The sequence below is a fragment of the Kryptolebias marmoratus genome, linkage group LG7 (assembly GCF_001649575.2).
Source record: "Kryptolebias marmoratus isolate JLee-2015 linkage group LG7, ASM164957v2, whole genome shotgun sequence".
NCBI lineage: Eukaryota > Metazoa > Chordata > Actinopteri > Cyprinodontiformes > Rivulidae > Kryptolebias > Kryptolebias marmoratus.
Window position 1 is genome coordinate 14,501,040 of NC_051436.1, and position 19,412 is coordinate 14,520,451.

The 19,412-nt window shown below is 40.1% G+C and overlaps 1 protein-coding gene across 2 annotated transcripts in view; it reads right to left on the bottom strand.

Moving 5' to 3' along the window:
• Nucleotides 1–19,412, bottom strand: part of LOC108248457 (phosphofurin acidic cluster sorting protein 1) — a 75,792-nt gene that overhangs the window by 55,219 nt on the left and 1,161 nt on the right. The gene's annotated exons all lie outside the window — the stretch shown is intronic.

Below are 19,412 nucleotides of genomic sequence, written 5' to 3' on the forward strand. Positions count from 1 at the left end.
CTGCCTTGTAGATGCATTAAACATCAGCAGCAGCACTTAAAAGGAATCCAGACGATCAGTTTGTGCAGCTGCCTAAAATGTGGGATGTACAGATGTCACAATGGCCTGATGTTTGAAACAATGAGTCCATGACAGAGCACACATCGTGAAGGTTTCAGTTGCCCAAGACAGACCACATCGAGGGAGGACCATTGTATTCTGTGGCAAGTATTACAGAACCCAATGACATCTGTGTCTGCCATCTGGACGCAGGTATTGGACTGTTTACAACACCTTGTGTCATCCTGCACTGTCTCGATGCTTGGCATCAGCTGGACTATGGGTTCACCATCCCATACAGAGGCTGCCACTGACACCAGAGCAGTGATGTCTGGGTTTGGAAGGGTGCCATAACCGGCAGGCATGGACTGATGACAAGTGGCCCTGTTATCATGTTTATCCATGAGTCTTGGTTCTAAATTACCACAGATGATAATCATGTACTTGTTAGGCAGCGCTGAGGGAAGAGGACAATCCCTGTTAATGTTGTGGAGAGACACTGGTGTTACTCCTGGCATCACGGTGTAAAGGCCCTCAGCGTATGACTTCAGGTCACCTCTGGTAGTGATTCGGGGGACCTGACAGTCTGCATGTCTTACCCCTCTAGAGACAGAACTCTGGTACAGTCTTTCAACAAGACAACACCTATCCACAAACCACACATGTCTACAAACGGCCTGCATCATGTCAAGGTCCTCCTACAGCCAACCAGGTCCCCCAATCTTTCCCCAAAAAAATGTGTGGGATCGGTTTAGCTGTCAGCTCAGACCTGGTACTGACCTGCTGAATCACAAGGACCAGTTACAACAGCTGTAGGGCACGGGAGAGGATATGATGAATGTTTTGTATAAAACCATCACTTTTATCCAGAGAAAATCTACAGCTTACTGACAAAGGATCAGCAGTGTAACCAAAATACTAAATTATTTATTTATTCTGATATTAGAACTATTCCAGAACACTCACATGACCTTTTAACATTTGAAGTTTCATTTTATTTCTAATCCTCGTCTGGGTGCCTAATTTCTTTTTTGTCAGCGAGTGTACGCAAGCTTGAATGCAACATTCTGAACATAAACAGCCCTCTCTGGAGACAGACTCCCTAAAAATGTCAGCATGACCTTAAAACAATACGCTGCTTTGGTCGTAAAATTGAGAGAAAAAATATACATACTATGTTCACATTCCCTGGAAAAAAAAAAAACCCAAAGAAAAAAACTGATGACCTTCAATACATACAGATAACTACAAATTGAATAGTATTTTGTGATGTATTTTAATCTTAAAACATAAAAATTTTGGAACTGGGGGTTTGTGATGGTGCCATTGGACCAGATCAAAGCTGTTGATCAAAAGGGAACACTCATTAACTGGACTGTAAAAAAAATTAAAAACACCTATCAGTGTCTTTATTGTTACACAGTTTTTGTGTTGGATTGCAAGCTGTCAGTTGCAGGGGAAACTGGAATGGATACAACACAATAAAAGGAAATCCATCTCTTTTCTTTTTCTTTGTTTTTAATCTATGAAGTGAGCAGAATTGTTTGCTTTGTTTCACTGATATTACAGAATTCCTACATAGATCACAGTAGCTAGTTAAACCAGTCCTAACATAAGCAGAAACAATACACACTTATTGTTGTAGGGTTTCTTTGTGTTACATTTTCAGGAAATGCCATGTGCCAGAAATGTGCCAGAAATGGTTATTTTCCCCTCCAAACTAAATGTAGACAAATATATAAATGTAAGGTTTTATTTAAATTGCACGAAGACCTCTAAGAGTTCCACTTGTACTTTTTTATTTTCTAATCTTTGAGTGAAAATGCTTGTTTGACTTTGTAATGCGCAGAGCATCGTATTGATTTACTGCAGCCTCAAATGCTAGAAATATGATGCAGCAGGATTGTGATAGAAGCCGTGACAGAAATCAATGACAGCAGGTGAATCTGCACCGGCTCAGACATCCTTGATGGTGTCCAGACTGTTCAGAGACAACAACAGCAATGGTAAAACTTCATTTTGAGGCAGATCCATCTGATCTGTCGGGGAAGAGCTCTCACAATGACACCGGAAGGGAAGAAGACCAGCAGGGGATCATGGATTTGAATACGTAACCAGAACAGTCCCCGGGACAAAGAGCTTAGATTTAGCTTCTTGTTGGCATCGATGCCAAGGTACAGCACGTCTCTGACTGGAGATGAGACTGTTAGACAAGCAAACCCATGAGGAAACAGGAAGGAGAAAATAAAGAAGAGGAAATTAGAGTGAAAAATATCAGCGTGAAGGAAACAGGAAGCATGTGACAAAGCTAATTCCTCCATCTGCTCTTGTCTCTCTGCTGCGTCTCTTCCTTCCTGCCACAGCTGCTCCCTTCCTTTTCACCAAATCAGACGACTGATGTGGCCCTGCTCTGATAACACCTACTTTTTTTTTTTTCATTTAACTTCCTATCAGCCTCTCCACCGCCCCCTCTTTCTCACCTTCATTCACTTCAGCCCATGTTCTCCTCCTCCAGCCAATCTTGGCCAACATCCCCTCTCGATTTCCTGCTACATGCCCTCCTCCTCCTCTCATTCTCACCCCGTCTGTCTTGTTTCATGATCCATGCATGATTTACACAGAATTTCTCTGCGTCCACCTAGTTTGACATTCAGCCTGAATGACCACTTTGCTACAGCTCCATCTTTCAGTGAAAAAAAAAACCCTTTTATCTGGCCATAACTAATCATTACTCACTAATGCACTGAAGATGGTCTAATATGATTTATAGTTACATTAGCCAGCGCACATCTACCACAGTTAACGCTGACTCTTACTGTCTTTGAACAGTTTGCTGAGTGGATATTGTAAATCTTATTTGTTCTGCAACAGGGGGGGTAAAAAAGCAGTCAATGCTCAAAGTGTATTCAAAATGAAAAGATACATCTAGGATGTTATTTGAATCCTCACGAGCAAAACAAAAAGGTAGTTAACAGAAAAATAACGGAGTGGAAGAAACACTGAGGCAATGACTTGCCCTTTTAGAACATCATCACTGAAGCAATAGGCACCCCCAGCCATGGCTGATTTGTGTCTGATTAGCGGTGGGCAAGACCAAAAATTATTAGTGTCATATTTTTGAAGCTTTATTGCATTATATAATAACCTAAAGTAGTGGTGAGCTGTGACTGTAACAAGGGTCCACTAACTCTTGTTTCCTCAGTGGGTTTAAAAAAAAAAAAAAAAACTTTCCAATTTTCCTCTTACATGATCCAACAGCAGAAGTGACTTTTAATCAGTCTGGATCCAGACCAAAAACTAAGATGCAGTCTGCCAAAATAGGAGGCCAGAGCGTGCGAGTGTAATTACTAAAACAAACAATAGTTTATGTGTAAAGATCACGGGAATTCTTCTAATCAATCACCCCCATTACATTCAGATACAATTTGATGACTATGGACTTGAGTGAAAAAAGGAATTACAACCAAGCACGCAAAACCAACCAAATGAGAGTGAGCACCGTGTGCAAACATGCTGAAACTGAAGTTACATTTTGTATAAAGAGCGTGCTTCCTACAAACTCTTCTTTTGCTGTCACCCTTGCTGGGTAGCTGTATTACTTTCCTCGGTTGTGACACCTGCTGTTTAAGGAAGCCTAGTGCATTTCAAGATATAAACAACTCTGCCAGTTTGCTCACTCCATTACCAATCCTCAACCTGCTCATTTCATAGCCTGATAAACTGACTTAAAAAGTGCCTTTACAAATTTTTCAAAACACGTCTGCTTTTATTGCCCTTGCAACAAACAGTGCTGCCGCCATCGGAGGCTGGAGAGAAGAAGGAAGGAGAGCAAGCCAGAGTGTTAAAAAGTTAACATCGGGCGGTCTGTCACAATAACAAAAACGAGTGCAGCGGAGATGGCGGGGATACGCAGTGAAAAAAAACAAGCAGAACCATTAAGAACTGGTTGTTGTGATCCATGGAGAAAGTGAAAACCATCTTGTTTATGCTTCAAATAGAGTCTCAGCAGTTTGCAGTGTGCTGGTCTCGGCAGACTTTAAAAGCCAAAATACTGGTAGGCTAAAATAAATACAAAAAACTGTGGAAGAAACATGATGACTGCAATTTTACTGTTACCTTATGAACCTTTTAAAAAGAACCTTTAGAGGTGATATGCTGATTCTGTAATGCAACATTATGAACCTTTTATTCAAGCACTTATCTGCCTATTTTGAACAAATCACTTTGTTCTTTAAGCTGACTGGAACGACTAAATAACACTTGTCAGATGCATCTTTATTTTAAGAAAGAAAAGGTTAAACTCTATTACAAATTACTTGCAGTAATAAGACGGTGTAACAAGCCTTTCTAGGCAGATGGTAATGCCATATACCACAGTATAATTTGAGGAATGCTTAAGGATATTGTTTTAAAAAAATGGATATTGCCAAACCTTTCACCTTAATTTCTTTGGGAAACCCCAGGAAAAATCTGAGGTCAGCACACTGCTCAGAACTCTCGAATCAAGCTACGCTCATCATTTCCCTTCATTAACCCTCCATTTATGCCCTGAAGATGCGTGTTCCCTCGTTTCTCGTTTCCCCATTTCTCTCCTGCTTCAGTCCCACAGAAAACACGAGGCTGTGTCTGCAGGCACACAGAGTAAAGGGCTCTCTGACGTAAGCTGCAACACAATCTTAACCGTCTGATGTGTACACTTGTACAGGAAAGCAGGCATGCAGGGAGAAGACTTTGAGACAGAAAAAAGGACAAATTAGGAACAAGATTAGCCAAGATACTGATTCTAGTGCAGCCAAACTGCTGATCAGATCCACACTGAGAACCACAGGGAAGGTTTTCATTTTCCATTGCAAGGCCCATTAAATAATACATTACAATGTCTCTCAAGTCAAACTAAAAGTGAGGAGATTCAACCTTATAAGCTGTAAACGGTTAAAAAAAATCTACACCAACAACAGACTTAAGAGGTTTCAACCTTTTAAAAAAACCCAAAACTAGGTTGCCAGCAGGCTGCATGTATAAGAGGCAATAACAGGATGAATACACTATAAACATATACAGAGTACAATTTTGATGTGAGACAAAACAAGTGCCGCAAAGTCCCAGTTAAATGCAGCGAAATGGATGCTTAAAAAAACGTATAAGCTCGAGCGACAGCACATTTTAAGATAAGGTGTACAGTAACGAAAAAGTGTTCCTAACCACAATCACGAGGGTGAGCAGACACCAACTGGCTGCTGTTTTCGTTATCACCTCTGCCACATGTGGCAAAGAGGTGCTGCAAAGTGCTGCAAAGGCGTAATAAATGTACTGGAACAACCCATCCGTTTGCAAAAAGGTACGGGGTAAGCTGAGAAGCACACGGTTGGTTTTGCTGTCCAGGCGATATGAGAGGAGTCTGCCTGAAAACAGAGTGAACAAAAATGAACACAGGTAGGTACAAAACTAAATACAAGGGGACTTGGTTGACTGAGAACCCCTTATAATCTTCTTTTACGCCCCACTCTTTTTTTGTTCCAAGTTTTACACCTAACCCTTCTTCTACCTGTTACTGAAGATGTCTTGAGCAAATGTTTTAATGGAACTTTACAAATAGATTTACATGTATGGAAGTTTGCTTGACGATTAAGAAGTAATGGCACTGATGTTGCACTGACCATATTTGTACTTCTGTGAAAATCCTATTAACCCAAAACCCGCAGTGACTGACCACCAACAGAATAGTTGCAAAGATAGGATACTGTTGGTGGCATCACCTCCCTGCATGCCATTTTTTATTACGAGGACGTGCATTTGGCAAATTCAAACCAGCCCTGAGTATTATGTTGTTCATTCATTCTTCTCCAGATTTAGTAATAGGAACATCCGGCATGTTGAGACAAGCATACACCTGTTTGCAAACCAAAATCAACAGGCAGAAACTTCAGAGTGATGCAGACCGTGTAGTAGTCATGTAAGGTGGCTTACATGACTATTTTTCTGTTCAGCACAAGACCAATCTGAACTTAGTTTGTTATATTCAAAATATGGGTTTGGATAGAGATGTGGACTTTAAAATTGCCAAAATTTACCTTTAATTTTGACACCTAATACTTACTGTGTCGGCCTCTGAAAACTAATAATATTAAAAACAAAGTAACCACAAACCTTAAGGAGCAAAATGTTTGTGCAACCAAACAGAACTTAAGTCTCCATAATAAGGTTATGGGAACACAAGTTCAAACACTTAAAGGGAAATAAAAATGCAGGCGCACACACACACATATATATATACAGATCCAGGCTGTCTTGTGTGTTACAAAAACAACCTTTTGCTTTTTGGCTCAGTTTTTCTGCATGCTTTCCCTCCCTCGCTCTGCTCCTCTTCCTTTTCACTGCCCCTCTCTCTCTCATCTCCCTTCGTCTTGCTCTACTTCTCACAGCCACAGGCAAGGACACACTGAGGCCTGGTACTTCCTAAAGAGGGCAACCTATGCGCACACACACACACACACACATTTAGTCAAACACACATGTGCCAGATTTTCTTCACTCATAGATTATCACATAATAGGGGGGGGGTGAAAAAGGAGAAATTGATGTTAGCACATGTTGCAGTGTTCGTTGGCTATGTCAGCAACTTTTCCAGACATGTTTTTGCTTGTTTCTGCTTTGTTTTGCAGAGTGCTTGGCTCATGTATGACCTCTCGCCCATGGAGACCTGCAAGACTGAGCATGTGACCTGCAGTCTGTGTGTGCAGACGAAATACGAACATTTGTGCCGAGAGAAAGGGGAAAAATATGTCACCAGAAGGCCCGTTCTGTGCTGGATTCAGTTCAGCCAACCTGATAAAACAATCTATTAGATTTTACTACAGAAACACGCAGCAGAATCCCCCCCTTTTTGCTGCCATACACAACATAAATACACACACAACAGAGTTGACCCCTCATTAAAGTGGTTAGAGATTAATGAGCCGAGGGCCCACCTCATCCAGTTTATCTTGAGGCGGGGGAAGCGATGGCGTCAAAGCTCAATGTTTGCTGCCCTGCGCAGCAGCGCCGACGATCATATCGGGTTATCAGCCAATCAGATCCGCTCCTGCCCAGAAACAGCCATCACGACGGGCCGAGAAGATCGACCTGACAGCGTAAGTGGAGTTGCTGAGCCAAAAGTTATTACAAAGCAAAAACTCACATCCACTGCCTTCCATCGCGTTCGCTTTGCTTCTCAAAAGTTCAATATCTGGCCAAGATCCACATCCAATCTCTCAATAAGTGGATCAAAAGAAATCATGCAATTATAAAACAATGAATAAATAAACAATAAATACGACATGACTGAGTATTGAACCAACTCATTGATGTCAGTAAATTACTTCCAGTGGTGCTACAATATAGGCACCGTGTCCAGGTTCATCTGTTACATTACAAGCTTGTGTTATCAGCCGGGGGGACACGGTGTGTAACCTGAGCTGGAGAGGATTAAAAATGCACCATTTGCACGGACAAAGTCGTCCAGCAGCAGTGCACAGGCGCGAATGCAGAAAAATAGTCAAGAGACATGCAAAACAATAACAAACCCTAAGTATAAAACAAGACAGGATGTAGTCTCAGCAGCTGCAGCTCCATCCACCAAGTTTAAAAAGGACAAAGAAAAATTGGGATTATATTTTCATAACATAATGTACTTTGAATGTGTGTGATTGCGATCCTTTAGTCAGCGTTATTTATTTATCCCTCACAGAATGTCCTTTTATGTAACCGGATGCTACTGCATCCCTTTTTTTTTCTCTTAACACATTAGATGAGAATGAAGCATATGTCGGTGACATTGACTGTGAATGAGAGTCACTACACCTTGAACATGAAAATCAGTGTGTGTGCATGTGTGTGTGTGTGTGGGGTCTATGACTGTACAGCAGCGTGATCACTCCCAGAAGACAAAAGCAATGCAGCTCTTTAAAACGCACACACAAGCCTTACAATGCCGCACCAAACGCCTCTTGGTTTTAGTGCTGTACTTTAATTATGTGTTTCTGCCCTTGTGTGCGTACGTCTGTTTGAATGCAAAACGCACAAGAGCGTGCCGAAGAAGGATCTCTTCAGTGCGGCAGACAAAGTTTCTCTTATCTGGGTTTCTTAGTTGCCACCAAGCCCAACCTCTGCACTGCAGCTTCACTACTTCCATCCCCCCTGAGGGCCCCCCCGCTCACATGGGTTCTTTACCCATCCCCTCTTACCAAAACCTATTTATCCTCCCTCCTTTTCAGACTAAAAAAACAAAGCAGCAGCCACAAATCAAATTGCAGCCGCTTGTCACACTTTAGGTGCAGGAACCAGGTTCTTTTTTGCAGGAGTGGGAATCTTTCGGCACTTTGCGATTCGATTACGACTCAGACGGCGGCGATGCGATTATAAAACAATTAACGATGTGTTTAGATTATCTTATCTGCAGTTATCAAGTAAGTGATTGAACACCAGGAGGCAGCTGGTAAGTTTATGATGTGTATCTAAAACACTGTGAAACTGAAATACTGTAGTACTTTTTGAAATGACCTTGAACCTTCAGGGTAGGGCAAGTTCAAGATCAAAATGAGACTTTCGGCTTTCTAAACGCAGTGGCTGTTTAAATTTATAGGCCAGGTGCAAGACTTAATATTTTACTAGACCTTACAGTTCAAACAGTACAAAATATTGAAGTTTGGCCTTTAGGGATATTAAGAACAGTTGGGGAAATATATTGTAACATAATCTTGACTAAAATAACCAGATTTCGCTGCTGTGCCATGCAATGAGAGGAACCACATCTTTAAACATTATAAAGTGTCACCTGGACATGTAATGACTGATAGAAATAGTTTTGTTGTAAAAATGCATTTGACTGAAATTTGTTTTGTTTTTAGATCATGATAAAATGGCAAAAAAGCGACTTAATGATCAAATAACTTGACATTTTCTGCACATAAATTTAGACATTTCAATGCCTTTTTTTGTGATACACAATGTACAGATTTTCATTTTTGTTTTACGTGAATAAATTGACAAAAAACCCACAACAAAGCATCATAACATGGATATTTTTGTTCATAATTCTAACAGAAAAGGTTTCCAATCTGGAATATTTCCAAACCTCCCCAGCTTAACTTCCCGTGAAAAGTTCCCAAAAATTTATTGGGAATTTTCTGCCCCTTTAAACCCCAATTCTTTTGCAACTAATGCAGACACGTTACGTTTTATAACGTGTCCACTGTCTTAAATGATTTTTCAGAAAATTAATGAATATTATTACTGTACTTATTAGGGAAAAGTTTAGTGAGATAAGCAGTGGGTGGTGTTAAGTTTCCAGGTAAATCTGTAGAAAAAAAGCAGCAAGATTATACAACGCAACTATAAAAAGTTCCACCAAACCAGAACTGCATAATGTCAATAACTTATCATTTTCTCAATATCAGTGTGGGCAATATCAATCCTGCAAAGTGCTGCTTAGATGCAATAAACTGCAGACTATTATACTCCAATTGTCACACATTTATGCTCCCAACCTTCACTGCCTTTGACGTCTGCTCCTGATTTAGATGTTTAGATGAGAGTGGCTGAGACGTTAAAGCAAATGCAGAGTGTTGTGAGTATGGTGATGGCAAAAAGGGAAAGAGAAGAGTGAAGAAAGGCATTAATTGCGGCTGACATCGTCACTGCAAACCGTTCAACAATGTTGCAATCTCATGTTTGCCTAATATTGTGCAGCCCTGCACTGGGCAAACCTGGAATGAGCCGTGAATAAACTAACATATCCAAAAACCTGCTGACAGGGAGCAGAGTGCATGATGGGAATTAAAACTAGGGGCACTTCAAAGAGTTTCTGTCGTGACCCTGTAAAGATTCAGAAGTGATATGGTTTATTCTGTATTTTACTCAACGGTGACCCTTTTATGAGTATACAAAGTCCCTGTTCAATAAGGGAAACAGCCAGGTAACTGTATTTCGCTGCGTATTATACGACTGATTCATGATGATCAGGTGGCCTTCTGTTTAATCAAGGGGTTGCTTGCTTTGGAGAAGTGAAAATGAGTGGAAATTGAGAAAATGATGTTGAGAGTTTGAGAGACAGACGCTCACAAACAATGTGGGCTTTCCCTTTGGCTCGTTTTCAGCTGGCTGTAATAAGGCCAAGAACAGTTCAGAGGAATCTGTCCGACTTCAAAGTCAAAAAGCAGCCGTTAGACAGAGTTTTATGTGCTTTATCTGAGCTAATGTAGTGACAAACATTCGCCATTAGATAGCCTATTCAAGCAAGGCCAAGATCAACCACACTGTAAAGCTGTAAAACAGTTTTACTGTAACACTAAAGAATCTGATATTGTAATCGCAATTCTCTAGACTTTGACTTTTCAGAGTCTAATATTAGCTTTATGGCTCATCAGTCGGAGGAACGTAAACTAAGGGTTTATTTCAGCCCTGAATATTGGTAAAAACAACATCTTGTTGAAAGTAACCGTTAGAAATGCACCAAATACTTCTCTAGGCTGATTCTGATTTCTACTATTTCTAAAGCTTTGACCTTCCAATTTCAATTTCTCTGTAAGACTTATAACTAAAAACTTGTGTTAGTTATTTCTAATTCTGGCTGAATAAAAAGTTTGACCATGTGTTTATAATAAAATGTTTCTTAATGATAATGTTAAACATTTAACATTACCTTTTTCGGTCCCTGTAAATTTTTTAATATTACCCTTCAGGTAAAATAGACCGATATTATTTCAAATAAAACGCAACTTAAAACATTTATTACAGCATATCTTCTTTATAAGTCTGATTTTAGCCCTCTAACTTTCTCATCTTATCTTATCCAGTTGAAGTGGCAGCTGGGGAAACTGCCTGAGCAGTAAAAAGAGCAGCAGACATATGTTAGTAGAAAAATTACCTTTTAGCAGCCTGCTATGCATCTTCTGCTTCCTCTGTTTAATTTAAACACCTTAGAGATACTACAGAAACTTACAGAGCTTTGACTCATTTTCCCTCCGTACAAACTTCCACCGCAAAAATGTGCAGTTACAAGTGCAAATTAGCCTCTAGGATGTTGCAGACAAAAAATAAATAAATAATCAGACATTTGATTGCCACTTATGGATGGTGTTTTCACTTAATGCAAAATAAATCAGATTTTTCAGTGTCACATTGACCTTTCAACGATCTGACTTCAAAACTATCTGATTTATCTCACTAGCTGATTATCTATAGTAATCGTTACCCAACTTGTTAGGATGCAAACTTAACTTTAACATCATTTTAATGAGATATTTTTCATTAGATAAACCTCTTGAGTAAAAAAAAAAAGAGAGAAAAAGTCCATAGATGTACTCCAACCTATATATAAATAAAACACTGACAAACACAAAAGAATAAAACCAGATTGGAGCAGTTTTTTTTCTGAAACATTCCAGAAAAGGAGCAAATTAGTCAGCTGATCCAGGAAAAAAAGATACAATTCTTTACTATCTGTGAACTTTAAAACTACCTGCGTTTGACGAGAATGAGATTTTAATCTGGAATCTCCAGATCAACCATCCGCCTCCAACCATTTGATCTACACTGACCTCCGAATCTGCTGGGAGGAACAACAACAAACATAAAAGTGCTTCTTGTTTTTGTGAATCAGTTGCAGCAAAAAGTCCCCGATACTGACCCTGTTCGATAAGACACAAGCGCATTTTACTTCCATTTTTCCGTTGACTCACTTTCAAGCCTAAACTGACACGGTCACCTTGTGCATTTTATTCCTGGGAATGCCCGGGAAAAGGGCGTTCATTTGGGAATCTCAGCACAGTGAGCCCTACCAATGAAATTTTTTAGTGTGCGTTAGCAGGAAGAGAGGTTTCACAGGAGTGAAAAACACCTTACAGCCATTGGGAGAAAAAAAATAAATTAGTGGACAGCGATTTTAACTTAGATTTATTTATTCTGAATAACTCGACGAGTGCATTTCTCCGGCTTTGAAAAGCCACTGGTTAAACAGCTCATTAATGCCGATAATGGTTATCTAATGAATATCATCTTTCCCCGAGGGCTGATGTTGGAAGGCTACAAACAAAATCAGTGAATATTCATGAAAAGCTGTCTGAGGGGTTAGAGGGTAGTTCTTTAAAGTCTAGACCCATTCATATGAGGCAAACCAGGCCGCAAAGGCGAATTTAGACCTCGGCTGAGTGGACGATCGAGCAGAGCCAAGGCGAACGGCACAGCCAGATCTCCTTAATGATCACTGTGTGTGTGTGTGAGAGAATAAATTCAACAGCCTGCTGGCACTATTTCCATCTCCGCTCCACTTGTGTGTGCTCACGCAGGAGATGGTGCTTTTGGGGTAATGCGATCCTGACGCTTGAGGAACAGCGTGTGGCGTCCCACTATTGTGTTGCGAGGCAATTACAGCGAACCGGTCAAACAAATGCACGATGTATAATTCAGAACATCCTGCACTACTGCACTACATTTACCCATGCCAGCAGTGTTCATTATCAGACCAGTGGATTTATTTTTAATGCCGGGCCATCGCAGTTTATTTATACGTTTATTTTTCTTTTAATAAAATACCACGCGACATATTAAACTATGTGTCGTTATTTTTTTTAACAAAATCAAAGTCAAAAATGCAGGACCGGTAGGTGACAACTAAGTGAGGAATCACATCAGCTTATTTTGTCCTCGTCTGTATAATAGACAGTTGAGAAACCAGCACATGATCACCATCTAGAAGACCATGTCTACACAACTCTGGGGAGTTTTTTAAACAAAGTGGTGAGGACACCCACATTAATGATATCAAAATGCTACAAAGGAACGTTCTTAGCTTGGCAAATTTCCCCAGAGAACCGTGGCTCTTCTTTTCTTTGATACCATTTACGATTTCCTCTCGATTATTAATAATTTCAGCACGTGATTAAGGTTTAACGGCAGCAAGATCAAGAAAAAGCGAGATGCGCAGAAAAAAAACAAAAAAAGTAAAAACGCCACCATTGTTGTTGTTTCCAGGGGACAAGGTGATTGTGAACATGCACTGAATAGGCTGTTTTTTTCGACTTTGATAACCCAAAACTGGAAGTTTTTCTTATTTATGTTTTTCTCACCAAAAAATGAGGAAGTGCAAACACAAAAAAAAAACAATTAAAAAAAATTCCTGGAGTAGTGCAGATAGGGCCTCGGGCTGCAGAGAAAACTGTAGACCTCTGAGTGGAATGCTGCGGTGCAGCTGAACCAAAAAAAAAAAAAAAAGAAATTCTTACACGAGCGCATGACTGTCAGACACCTCGTGCACACAGACACAAATAAGCACGTTTAAGGCCTAATGGTGAGTACACACACACACTTAAGAGTTTGATCATTTGGAAGGAATTTCATTCTAAAACGGAGGGAATCTGAACAATTTTGAGAAATAAAAGTGTGGAGCCCTAAGGGTCGGAGGTAAAAATCTATCTTTGTCGCACCGCAGACATGGAAGATTCCAAATCAATTTTCAAACGTCAAAAATCCATTCTGGTAAGATTAATGAGTGCTGCCACTTCAGGAAAGTCAGCAGAGTTGTTGCTGCGCTGTGTCATCGGTCCTTGTAGAGTTACCGTAACTTCCTGTAGCACAAACGTGTTGCAGTAAAGCTGTGTTTTTCCAATCGTTTTTTTGTTAAACCCTGAAGAACATGTCCATAAATAATAGTTGAAGCTATTATAACATGACCATCTTTAGTTAGGAACTTTTAAACATTTGATTTGTGTATAAATTTCCAGTGATAAACACAATGCTAACTCCGTTAGCTTTTCTATGGTGTTTTCAATATTAAGTTAGCATAAATGCTAACTGTTGGTCAGCAGCCCGTAATTAAGAGGACTCTTTATTAGGCAATAAAATAAATGAGTGTTTATTTATGTAAACTAAGCTATAAAAATTTCAATTTAAGGTTAATTGAAATGCATCAATAGATGTTTTATAATCGCAACGCAGCTCTGAAATGGAATTTAATCGAATCTTGAGATGCCTAAAGATTTAAACTCCAACCCTAAAAAACTTCCATACAGTTAGGATTTAAAAAGAAGGTGGAAAATATCCTTTTTAACCTGTTGGTTGAAAACCATGTGAAATACCTGCTGAACTGGATACCAAATTGTTCAGCTGTGAAGCTAGGAACAAAAACCAACTATCCTTCTAGGGATCTCAGTCATGGGACTTGCCCCATCAGCCTCACAAAGGAGGCCATCTTTAAGTGATGCAAGGTGATGAGTTTGGCGTCTGGGTTCATTCCTGAAATACCCGGTGCAGAGCAGCTCGAAGACCACTTCGCTTGGCTCTGCCAGATGTGTCTGTGTGTGCCACAGTCCAGCTGACAGGAGAGCACACCTGACAAGCGCTTTAGTCTGTATTCACGACGGCCTCTGTGTTCGCGAGGTGAAGCGTCGAGCCCGGGGAGCGCAGCACGGGGATTATTTGGCTGCGGAGAGTCGAAGCTTTCACCCCCCTGAGGTGAGGGGATAAGAACCGATGAAGTGAGCAGAGGGGATAACGCCAAGCAGCAGCCTCATGACGCTGCAGAATCGAGGAGAGACGGCAGGCGAAAGAGTCATCCATTACTGCGCTCGGAATGAGCTGGTTTGGAGCCAGTGAAATGATTTAGCCTTTTCCCGAAAAGAAAACAAAACGAGGTCAGGGCGGCTGTTCACAGAAACGACAACTTATTGATAATATAAGGGGGAGTAGAGGCTTCTGTGTCCTTTGAAAGACACTCAGGATACTGTAGCTGCTCTTATTTATTGAAGGATTGCTGAATTTCATCCATGACTGCTTATATAAGTGATATCATCTCTCCCTCTAACATATTTCCTGTTGCTCTCCTCTGAATATGCCAAAACAAATGCCTCAAAACAAACAGTTACGTGTGGATATTTTTAGCTTTTTTTTTCTCCCCCTATATTTTTTTTTTTTTGTTGTTGTTCCCTACACATCAGGATTTGAAGGAAGAGGCAGAACTCGTGTTTGTGCCTGCGAGGGCAAAGTCAACCCACGGCACAGCGTAAACAACATACCATGTGGCATTTTGGGTAGACAGGAAGAGGTCGGAACAACAACACCTGGAATGGAGGGGAGGGAAGTTGTTAGTTGGAACTGCAGCAACAAAGATCGAGCAACTGGAGAGTTAAAGTGAGGCAAATTGCTCAGCTGAGAGAAAGGCATCGCGACCGATTCGGAGTCCATAACAGGATGCGGGCCGTTTTAGTGCTGGATGGAGTGTTTCTGTGGCGCTTTCTGTTGTAAGAAATCCTATTTAAATGTAGATGACAGAGGCACCTCTTCTTCTCCTCCCCTCTCGCTGTCTCATCCAGTTTCTCTCCAAATCCCCCCCCCCCCAAACTCTTTGAGCCTCTCTGTGTTGCTGCAACTGCAGTGAAATCGAAGGTATTTGACAGACCGTGACGACTGCAGGGGGGAAAAAAAAACAAACTGAAAAAACATTGTATAATCACAGAACAGAATACCAAATAACTCTAAATCATTGAAGATAATTGGGCACAAGCGTGCTGAATGATAAACAGTCCCAAGAAGAAAATGTCAGGTATGACGACTGATATAAGGAAATACAGATGCAAGACTGCATGGTTTATTTCAAAGTGTGTGATGCTGACACACACACGTATTGCTAAAAAGCAAAACATACCCTTGAGGTTTTGCCTCAAACCCAGTAAAGCCCCAAAGTGTGTTCGAAAGCATTAGGAAATTGGCGTGTACGCTTTAGGTAATGGCAGCTGTGGTTCTTTTAAACTGCCTGGTTTAATCCCACTCATTTCTACCAAAAACTGAAATATCTGAGCTCATCTGCAAGGATCCAACTCAGGTTTCCAAGAGTAAATGAGAGTTTTTAAAAAGAAAACTTCCTTATCGCCACTGTCGGGGGGAAAAAAACCATGAATGTCCATTATTAACAGCGTTTATGTTCAGCTCTGTTGATCACTGGTCACGTCTATCTGTGGTTCTAACCACCACTAACCACTGTAAAGGAACCAAAGAAAAGACTCAAAATGGCATTTATATCAAGAAATACGCTATGAAACAGCTATATTCCTATATAAATGCAGAACTGTACACATAAGTACAATTTTTTTCTCTACACAAGAATTAATTCATCTATAAACAATATGATCTTCGATTATCTGGGAAATTGAAATTACCTGATCATATGCTCAAAGAAAACAGAAGTTATTTATTTAATAAAAAAATACAACCCCCCCCCGTCCCTATTTTCCAAAAGATGTCTTTTTAGAGATGTATCCCATGGTGAAAAAAAATGGAATCACCGCTCTTGGAGGATATTCTTTCAACTGTTTAATTTTGTATAAAAAATAAATTAATCTGAGACATGCCTTCAAATTATCTTTTTTTTTTTTATTCCAACCTTTTGGCAACAAGAAACAATAAAAAAGAAAGAAATGTAATGTTAAAGTCTGCCACAGTTGTTTGGGGTTTTTTCAGATCAAGTAGAGAAAAGAAAATATGGAATCACTCTGCAATTTGCAGTTCTAAAACAAACACCTGCATCAGATTAAATCTGCTAATTAAGTCTTAAATTTAAAAAAAAGAAAGAGCTCACACTCTGTTGGACTAAGCGGATTGGCATGATTCATGGCTCCAACACCAGAGATGTGAGCTGAAACAAAGCAGATGTTTATGAAACTTCCCGAAGAAGATAAATCATCACTGAATGTTGCAGAAGATGTTGGATGTTCCAAGTCAGTCGTCTCTAAAATCTGGACCAAGCACAAACAAAATGGGAAGGCTGTAAAAGGGAAGAATGGCAGCCATTATATCTTCAATAAATGCCAAAGTCTACACTGGCTTTTTGGACACTTTTCTTTTTCCATCAGACGAAAGATGGACGACTTTATTGTTCAAGATGATAATGAATCTTGTCATAAAGCAAAGAAAACATGAAAACTTCCCTTCAAGAAAGACATATAATGTCAATAGCATGGCCTGAAAATAGTCCGAATTTCAATCCAGTTGAAAATCTCAAGTGAAAAATTGAAAAAAAAAAAAAGATTAATGACAGGACTCCAACCTGCAAAGCTGATCTGGCAACAGCAGTAAGAGACAGTTGGAGTCAGATTGATAAAAAAAAAAAAAATACTGTTTGACATTAGTTAGGTCCATGCCCAGACAATTCAAGCTGTGGTAAAAGCCAGAGGTGGTGCAACAAACTACTAATGGAGCAGTGTTTTTCTCATGATTCCGTAATATTTTCTTCTACTTGATCTAAAAAAAAAAAAAACAACAGTGACTGACTACAACTATTACATTTCTTTCTGTTTTTATTGTTTCTTAAAGCCAGAAGGTATGAATTTTGAAAATAATAAAATAAAATAATACAACTGGAAAAACATCCTCAAAAGTTGTGATTCCATAATTTGTGAAAGCTGCAGATTTGGTTTATTGGGTAAAAGCCTCAATTTGTCATGAGCTGTTCTCAGAATAAAGGAAAGCAAGCGATCAAACTTTAAAACTACATTCAGGTTCAAGGCAGGCCAATTGGCTGACCAATTATTTGGTCAATATTTGCCTTTTTTGTTTGTTTTTATTGGCTAGGCACCGTTGCCTGTGCATACTTAGTTTATCTAAGAGCTGCTAAATAAATATTTCTTTAAAAGGTGAGCAGTTATGTTAATATTTTGTCAGGTGAAAAGAAAAAAAAAAAATCAGCATCATTTATTGGCTATTGCCTAATAACCGGTAAAGGCCATAGAAAAGTTGACCTCAGTTGACCTCTAATTAGGATTATCTCTGTACAATTAGATTTAATAAAAGGTAAAATCCATTTATTTGGTATTAATAATATGTCGAGTTAGTGGAGTTCCGGTCGGCTCGTTCACTACAATCTCAAACTATGACGGCAGAAAAGCAAAATCTGTGTCTGTGACAGTGCTGAGCCAGGTTTTCAATAAAACTGATGATAATAAAACCATAGGTTTGTACGCTCTGCAAGGCTTCCTTCCTTTCTCCACATCTGAAAAGGAGGCAGACGGAGCTGCTAGGAAAACAAACAATCAAACAAAAGCACTCCATTTTTTAATTCCACAGTAAGCTGCTAAATGAAGTTAGACAGGCTGTCTGTTTACATTGAATAAATGTTTCAGGAAATGCATCAGATTTTCCGGACCGGTGTCGTGTCAAGTTGTGTTTCCCCGTCGAGGTCCAGTCCCCCCCTTGCTCCGTTCGCCCCATAACCTTCTCTGTTGCATCAAGCAATGGTATTTTAAGCAAAAAGCTAAAAGATAGGGATCTCTTTTTGTCCATTGTAGCAAAGGAAACACACACACACTTCTCCTTGATGGCTGGAAATCTATCAGACGGGTCGAGGAAGAGGGAGCACATCTCAGCACGACACCTTCGTGTTAATGTGCAGACTCTGGGCCTGCTCACACGGCACGGTGTTTCAAAGCAAACCGGTACATTTCTGCTGCTTTTCGGCCATTCGTGTGCACAACAACACAGAAGCTGTTTCAATCCAGGTCTCAGAGTGGAGAGTTTTGAAAAAACCAGGCATCGCTTCACGGGAAACCCCAAACTTACGTGATTTGTACGTCTACAACAGAAACAGTGGCGGATAGCGGAGTGCTGTCAATTTCCGCTGCTCACCCAGCAACCTAGCCTCATCGTCCAAAACGAACGCTCACGTGTTCGCCGTTTTGGATGGAACCGTTTTAATTTTCGAGACCGAGCGTGACGCTGTCATACTAAAAAAAAAAAAAAAAAAAAAAAATCACAGCTCCAGCTAGTGGCCTGGCAGGGAAACTACATCAACGTCAGCGTTGCAGTCGACAAGCATTGGAAAGTCTCTAAAGTTTCCAGAGATCGTCCGTGTATTAACAGGGCCTTTCCGAAGCCTGCTGCAGCACATTTAATCATGTAGGTGATGGTGACAGCTAAATAAATAACATTTAAATCCTACAGGTTTGTACAGAACAACAAACACAACATATAAAAAAGGTAAAAACTGAGTGAAATAAAACAACTGGTGAAGTTATATTCTCCATTATTACTTTAATTTGCCAAGTCTTTGTTTACTTTTTTTTTTTAAACGCCAAAGCTGACAAAAATATTTTTTTTAAATAGTGCTAATTTGAAGAGATGTTTCATTTAGATTTATCGACTGATCAGTGAATTAGTGGACAGACCGATGAAAACAGTCCTTAGGGGCAGCCCTGGAAACTGATTCACGACCACAGTTACCTCGGCGCTGTGAAATACGGACAAGAGCCCGACGCTCTTATCACAGCAGGAAAAAAAAAGGGGCAACCGCCTCTCTTCTCACACATGGCAGCCCAGACGAAAGCCATTACAGACCCGCCGTGGAGTCTTTC